Source organism: Gorilla gorilla, chromosome 1 (assembly GCF_029281585.2).
Source record: "Gorilla gorilla gorilla isolate KB3781 chromosome 1, NHGRI_mGorGor1-v2.1_pri, whole genome shotgun sequence".
Lineage (NCBI taxonomy): Eukaryota > Metazoa > Chordata > Mammalia > Primates > Hominidae > Gorilla > Gorilla gorilla.
In genome coordinates this window covers 80,889,003-80,897,009 of record NC_073224.2, presented here as the reverse complement: position 1 = coordinate 80,897,009, position 8,007 = coordinate 80,889,003, and the positions used below count along the sequence as shown (strand labels likewise).

The 8,007-nt window shown below is 49.1% G+C and overlaps 1 long non-coding RNA gene across 1 annotated transcript; it reads left to right on the top strand.

Annotated features, from left to right (window-relative positions):
- Positions 1-4,019: 4,019 nt before the first annotated feature.
- Positions 4,020-7,151, top strand: LOC109029422 (uncharacterized). The gene is made up of 3 exons (XR_002008489.4): positions 4,020-4,271; positions 5,477-6,767; positions 6,865-7,151. It is a non-coding gene; the product is annotated as an uncharacterized lncRNA (long non-coding RNA).
- Positions 7,152-8,007: the final 856 nt, after the last annotated feature.

Here is an 8,007-nt window from a genome sequence, read left to right as displayed (position 1 = left end):
AATGGCACAGTGTCACTGTTCAATATATAGAGCCGCAGCAGAACTAGCCTGAAGACATTGTGGATTTAATATGTGCCTAGGGACTGGCCCGGGGACCCAATACCCATTACTAATGCTTTCCCTGGGAAAGACCAAGAAACTAGAGTTGTGAATAGGTTTCCTTTTCAGGCTCCCCGGGGACTCCTCGCACCCATGTGACTGTCACTGACCCATCTTCCATCCCCCTAGTATCTCTGAGGTCTGCTTTGTGACTTGTCATTGGCAGATACAACCTGAGCCACTATTTGGAGTGGTGGATGGTTTGTGTTTAAATCCCAGTGTCACAGTGAAGAAATCACAGGCTTGTTCCTGAGCAACTGCAAGTAGAATTAAATCGTCAGCAAGACTGTAGGGTTAGAAGTCAAGAAAGCAATTTTTTTAAAAACCGACCTCAACTCATTCTGTAATATTTCCTATTTACATTAAAGAATGTCAATTCCTGGCTTTAGGCCTCACAAGAGAGCAAGGATTTAAAGATACTTATGAGACAGATATAAATCTTTGATAAGAAAATAACCACAAAGAGAGACATGCTGGAAATGTTAAGTCAGTTAGATTTGGTCACAGCTCTTTCCTTTTTGCCTGACTTGACTTATAAACATGGGGTGCTCTGCCAGCTCCTGAAGGGAGAAGCCTCCCTTCTCCTGTTTCAGAGTGAGGCTTACATGTTTGGTACAAGCACTTTATGTCTGTGCCTGTTGTTCACAGTTAGAAAGAGCAATTAGAAATGTGCTAATTATTCTTTTATTTGTAATTTGGTCCCTAAAGTTTAAATGTTCAGTGTGTGCTTATGTTGATGCCTGACGTGACTGGTTGTTCCTGAAGACACCAGCAGCCTGCAATTCCCTATCAGAGAAACCTGATGCGCATCAGAGCAGATCACCTGCCAAGGATTCCAGGTGGATTCCAGGAATGAGGGCAAGAGTCTAGGCGGGAACTGGGCATCAGGCAGGATGACTAAGCCTTGACCAGCCTCTGGGCCTCTTCGTCAGTTTCTTGAATCATATACTAGATCTCAGGTTTTGGTAAGAGGTTGGTAGGGGGATGTCTGGCCAGAAAAATCACTCTAGATGGAGCATACTACTGGTGCAATTTGGAACAGACAAGGAGATGGGGCAAAGATTCTAGTGCTGACAAAGTCCAGACAAAGAGCCATTAGAAGGACCCTGGATAGGGGCAAGGAGACCTGTTGGTCTAACTCGCAAGAGTCTACAAATCTAAGTGTTGTCTGTGGCTTGGTTCCCTGGGATAAACTATCAGAATTGTGAAGTTCAACCTTTATGACTTATTCATGACAATTAATGGCAGGGATTGAAGCACAGCCTACAAGTAGAACAAGTGGCAGTTAATGAACTTATCTAGTGTAGACTAAAAAGAAATTCATGAATTGGCTTCTTCCCTGGAGTGGCCACTGGGCCTCATTTTGTCTTTAGATGTGAAACAGAGAGAGGACCCTAATGTGACACGCTTCTTGGAGATCCCCAGCACTCACAAGCCAGTGGCACCAGTGGAGCAGCATTCCCTGCAATCATCTGGGGTTCACTCGCTGGGGCTCCGCCTGCACTTGCAGCCTCCTCAGCCCCTTTCTTTCACAAGGTCTTTCATAGATGTATTTTGGAGACCCCTGCGAAGTCTCACAGGAGCTTGTGCAGTGCCTTCTCATGCTCTCCCACATGTCCCTCCATTGTCGACGAATTGAAGCCAGTGGAGCATGGTGCCTTATTGACCACTGCTGTGAAGTGATGTAGTTTGTCTTTGAGGATGCTTTTGCCTCATCTTCACGGAGGCTCCAGGAAAACAGCAACTTCTGTTTCCACTGCAGACTCCCTTCTATTGCCTTAGGTGCAGGACTGGGCCAGGGGAACAGGGTCTCAGACAGTATCGTGAAGTCTTCTCCTTTCCTCTCCTGTTTCCACGGAAGCCCCTTCAGTCTTTGCCAATACATTGTCTCCAATGAAGACCAGCTCCTGATGGCGCTGCTATACCAGGCTGTCAGATAGACTCAGACACTCCCTTCTGTCAATATGGTGCTCAAAGCAAGAAGGAAGCCCTAGCCCTTCCCAAAACTGAAACCAAGGCAAAAGCTTTGAAGGCCACAGAGGTTGTGCTGAAAGGGTCTATAACCATAGGAAAGAAATAGATCCATATGTCACCCATCTTCCAGGACCCAAGACACCCTAAGTACTTTCAGAAGACCATCCTCGAGACCACCTTGATGCAAATCCAATGCCACCAGCCACAGAGTGAACCATAAAGAAGACAGGTCAATGCCATGTGGGTTCTCATCAGGGAACAGGCGCCCAGCTGGGTAAGCTCTGGGGAGGCTCACACACCACTCCGGAGGGGGTCCCACCCCACCCAGGCTTGATGGAGAGGAGACGCATGTTAGATGGTGGCACTGTGAGTGCTGACAACAAAATCAGGATTAGCTAACAGAGTCCAGCTGGATAGATCTAAATCTAGTAAACATTTCCATCATCAGGGGAAAAAAAATCCCAGCACAAGGCCAGACTTGGGTCGCTAATACAGCATCACTTTATTCCACCAACTCAGATGCTGTGAGTCAGGTCTCCTTTCCCACATCTACCCAACTCGAGTTAGCACCAGACTACCTTTCCTGTCTACCTTTCTGGCCTCACGGCTCCCCTCTGGGTGTGTGATGGCCCAGCCAATCTGCTTCTGCACCAGGCACATCTGGATGCAGGCGCTGACCCAGTACACTGGGAAGTGGTAGGTTTGAGGTCAGAGAAGACCGCGATGGAAGAGAGGGTGTCTTGACCTCAGCATCTTTTCCTCTGTTGAGTGCTTCCTGAATAATAGACACGGTGCTATAGGCTTTACATTCCCCTCAACAATATAGTATTTCCCCTTACCTTGTAGCTAAGAAACTGAGGCTCACGAAGGAGAAGTAGCATGCCCAAAGCCACGGAACTATGAAGTGGCTGGGCTGGGTGAGAGCTCAGGCCTCCCAGCTCCTAAGGTTGGGCTCGTTCCTCTACTTTATCCTGCTACCCCCAGGAGGCCTTCAGCAAAACTAGCCTTTTCTACAGTCAGCTCCAATTCTGGCACATCCTGGCCCCCTAATTAGCCTGGCCTCCTGTCTCTGGATCCTCAGTTCAGCTGGAGATGTTGTGCAGCATGTGCCTAGCTTCATGCTTTGGCCTGATTCCTCCTATTCTCCCTGGGAGAGGCCCTGGGCTTGTCCTTCTGGCTTTCCTGGCTCCTGCAGCTGCCACACGCTGACCCCATACTGTGTGGCAACCCTCATATCTGTTACCAGAGACCACTCCCGCAGCTGCCACCTGACTCCTGAGCCGAGCAGGAAAGCTCACTCGTAGACTGACAGAAGCCTTGAGAGGTTATCCTGTCCATGCCCCAGGCCACCAGGCCCGCACACGCATAGTTCTAGTGCAATGGTGCTCTCACCTAGGTAAAGGTGGCTCCCAAAGGGTGGCAGCAAGTCACCTCATTGACCCCACCTAGAAGCAAACATCTCCCTCAGGAATCCCTGGCTTCCCAACTTTATTGTCAAACTCAAGGCTCTCCTGGCAGAAGATGCTTCTGGCCAATGGCAGCCATCCATACTCTGGAAAACCCTCATCTATTCAGCACCCTGCCACCTCCCCGTCTTCAGGCTAATTCCAGCTTCTTCACTTCACCCTGGGACCATTTCTAGGCACCCCCCAATTATCCAGTGACTCTCTTCTGAAGACTCCAGAAAGCCCTGCTAAAACCCGGCTTGTGATTCCCTCAAGGAGGCCTGAGTGGAGACCAATTAATCCTCAGCATCATCAAAGCCACTAGGCAGTTCCTTAGGCAGGAGCACTACCTGCAGGCCACCCTGCCCATCCTGTCCACAGTGACACTGAGGCCTGGGCCACTCATGGGGCATCCTGATGCACTCTAGATGAGGTCACACTGGCAGGGAGGAGCTGCTCTTGCAAGGCCAGTCCCTTTACATGTACTGGGTATTGTGAATGAGTGGGGCTAGAGTCGCCTCCCCAGGAGGGGCTGGAGGTCAGGGCCTGGTGAGCTCTGCAGGCTTATCAGTTCAGCACAACGTGCTCCTGCATTCAAGAAACAGGGCACAGCGCTGCTCACTGGCACTGGAGGCCGAAAGAAGGTGAGGGCAAGTGAGATGCAGGGACCTCTTCTCACAGCTGTGCTGACAAGCACCAAAAGGAGCCCCCCATGTCCACACCAGGAAAGGGGGGATGGGGCACAAGATCCAGGTACTTCATGTATGTCCACCCCTCTGCCAATCTCATCAATGCTATGGATCACTCATACGTCTCCCACAACTTTAAGGCTGTCGCTGACCCTCAGGGGTCCGGTGGACCTAGATCCACAGGGCTGGGCTGGCCTCTGTTCCTGGTGCATTGTCATTCCGTGCTCTGGCCACAGGCCACAGACGGGTGCGGCCAGTGGTTACCTCTCTTCTTTTGCCCCAGCTTCTGGTAATAGGGGCTTCAAGGACCCTGAGCTCAACCTGACCAGAGGGAGTTTCCTTCCCACTATTTGACTCTGGCTATAAAGGGATAAGAATAGGGGGACTACTTTTATGGTAGTCTTGCTTTCTATCTTGATGAAAAATCTGCTATTTTTGCACTGGTGTAGAAGGAAAATAGAACCATGGCTTATGTACCCAAGTTTTGTAGCTGAGGTTATGTACTTTTGATAGTCTATTATGTTTCTCCCAATTACAAATATGCTCCTTCCCCTTGGAATTTGGGTAGAAGGGCACAGCCCTCCCCACAGTCCAGCTAATCGCGTGACCACGAGAGAGAACAGGGGGCAGGGAGTCCCTCTGGGAGAGCCGGAGGGGTTCTGGCGATCGATAGCGCAGCCTCCATCCATCTCGATCCTCATCGGTCTGTGGCCTATTAAGCGCTCCCTGTCTGTCGATAAGCCCCTATTATTGCTCTTGTGCTGCGCATGCTGAGGCCAGCTTCCATTTGGCCAGAGAAAAATAATGATTGTCTGTTTATTAGTTGGGAGGAAATGCCCAGCCACAAACGTGCATTTGGCCCACAGCCAGGTCCTGTGGAGCCCTCCCTCCACCCAAGCCCTCCCACTAGAACTCTTATAGCAGTGATCTGCAGGCTGGTGTTCGTCACGAGAAGGTGGCCCAGGAGATGCCGAAATCCACATGGATGCTTCCGGGCAGCCAAGAACACATTGGCAACCTTGACTCATTCCTTGGCTGGTGCAAGTGGGGAGGGCACCGCTGGGGAGAGTTGGCAATGCAAGCTAATGTGACAAAGGGTTCCCAAGCAGGCCTGGCCATGGGCTTGTGAGCTCCGGGGGCCCTCGCCTGGGAAACTGCTGGCAGAAAGCTCTGGCAACCACACTGAGTCAGGGCTACTGGGGCCTAGGAGGCCTGGCCCTAAGCAACTGTTTCCTCTGCTTCCACCTGCTCTCTGTTTCCTTCCCTTAGCAGGAACTTTGGAGTCACACTGACGTGGGTTCAAATCCCAGCTCTGCCGCTGAGCAACTGTGAGATCTTGGCAAATTGTTTAACTTTCCTGATCCTCTATTGACTCATATGCTAAATGTGACTTAGAATGCTTGTGTCATAAGACTGGCATGAGATAAAGTACGGCAAGTGGGAAACACAAAGCCTGTGCACGTGAGGCCCTCAACAGAAAAAGCTGAATTGCTGTGTACTGGTAGCCTCCTTTCTCTTACCAGGAAGCCCACCCCTCTGGCTAAACCCTCAGGCTCACTTGCCCACCATTACCGGGTACCTGTCTCCCTTGCCTGTCTTCCTTTGACTCGGGGAACTTCACCTGCTTTCCTTCCCTAGAAGGCCCCAGCGCCCACCTTGCTTGCTATCCTTCAAATCAAACAACCTGCCCTTTCTTCTAAAAAGGTTTTACTGTTATCACTAAAGGGAAACAAAAAGGTGCAACTAAAACTAGCCTTCCTTAAGCCTGGGCCCAAGTCCCAACCCTGATGCTAACTTGCAGTGCTACCTTCAATAAGGTGTCTGGCTTCTCAAAGACTCAATTCTCTTACCTGTCAATGAAGAGGGCTGTCCTAAAAGAGCTTTAAGAGTCTCTCCTACCCTACAAAATTGTTTTATTTTAGAAACAAAAGAAACATCTTGCAAAATCTTCGTAAGTACTTATATCCTGTATTTCTCTCCATACTCTTCTCATGCGTGATTGGCTGACTCCCAAACTTCTTGCCAAAGTGCTCCTTTATCCTGAGATGTTAGTGCCCCTCACCACCACCACCACCACCCTCTGGGTTCCCCCCACTCCCCCTGTGCTCTCAATCTGCCTGCATTCTTTGGGCACCATGTTCTGGAAGATTGATAGGGCTTTAGGTATTCAGGTAGCTCAATGAGCCATTTTCTTCCCAGATGGCTCATTCCTTAGGGCATAATCCTTCCTTTCCTCCTTCCCTTTTTCTCACATAATCATTGCTTCAGTCAACTTAAGCTAAGTTCAGCAATGGTAACAAATGATCCCAAATCTTAGTGGCTTACAATAGCCAAGAGCTATTTCTTGCTCATATTCATGTGCATGGCACGTTGGCAAAGCCTGTTCCACATCCTCTTCATCCCAGAACTGAGAAGTCTCACCTGATGGAGGAAGAACCAATGGCAGAGCCATGTGATGGATCCTCAAGCTTCTGCTTGAACCAAGTCCATGTCACTTCCGTTTACATTGTATCAGCTAAAGCAAGTCACACAGGCCAGCCTGCTGTCGGTAGGACAGGAGGTATAATTTTTCTTCAAATATCTTGACAATAACACAATCTACCCCATGATTAAGCCTTATTACTGGGATCCTCTGGTCCATACTGCTCATTTTACAGGTGACAGGACAAAAGCCCAGAGACATGAGACAATTAGCCTGAGGTTATGCAGCAAACCAGTGGAAGAGGAGGGACTAGAGCCCAAATGTGTTGACCTTCCAGTGCAGATACAACAAAAGGGCCAAGAGGAGATAGGTCTGGATTCAATCCCAGCTCCATAATTCTAGGCAAATTCTTTCAACTCTGAGCCTTGGCTTCCCTTCTATAATATAGGCTAAGAGCACCCACCTCCTGCAGGGAGGTTGGGAGAGCTGGGTGAAATTTCATAAAGTGTCTCACTCAGTGTCTCACACAGAGAAACCTCTTGACACATGTCTGTTTTCTGTCTCTTTCTTCCCTGTCAACTGCACCAAACTCCTTCATTTCATTCCCTTCTCTCTTCTTTCTTATTAAGCCCACCTCTTTTTTTTTGTCAAGAAGTTGGGAGAAATAAAACATTTTAAAGACAAGAATAGCAGTGATCCTAGGGCAATGTGGCTCAGGTACAAGATGCTGGCAGGGAAGCCTTCTGTGGTTGCCTCCAAGCTCAGTAAGAAAAGTGTCCTCAAAGCCCTCCTCAAGAACCTAATGACACGCTACCTATTTACATCCATTATCTCCTCAAATCCTCACCACAACCATGGGCAGGGATCGCCATTAGTCCCATCATACAGATGACAAGACTGAGGCCAGAAAGGTTGAGGGACAAGCTCACCAGCCCTGGAAGCACTAGGCCTTCGCAATCACAGATCTTTGGGCTCAAACATCTATATTTTGCTGCTATCCCCAAGGTTGAGCCTGTCCCCACATACACTTGCCTCTCCTTATATGCCTGGCACCACATAATAAAAACAACAACGTCTGAGCCTCCACAAGTGACATGAGTGGTCTCTGGGGAGTGAGGGAGGCATGGCTGGTGTGGGGATGATGGTGTGGAGGAGGGAGGATACTGGGGAAGAGACCAGGAAAGTAATTTCAAGAACAATTGTCACCGGTTCTGTTTGGCTTTGTCTCATAAAAATTCTGTTTTCAACATTCATGAAATGAAAGTCCAGGAAAGTCTGTTTAGGCAGAGCCATTTCCTGAGAGATCTGACAGTTAACATTTCAGGGATGTATCAGGGATATGTATTTCAAATACCCCTCCCAAGGACAGCTGTGGAAC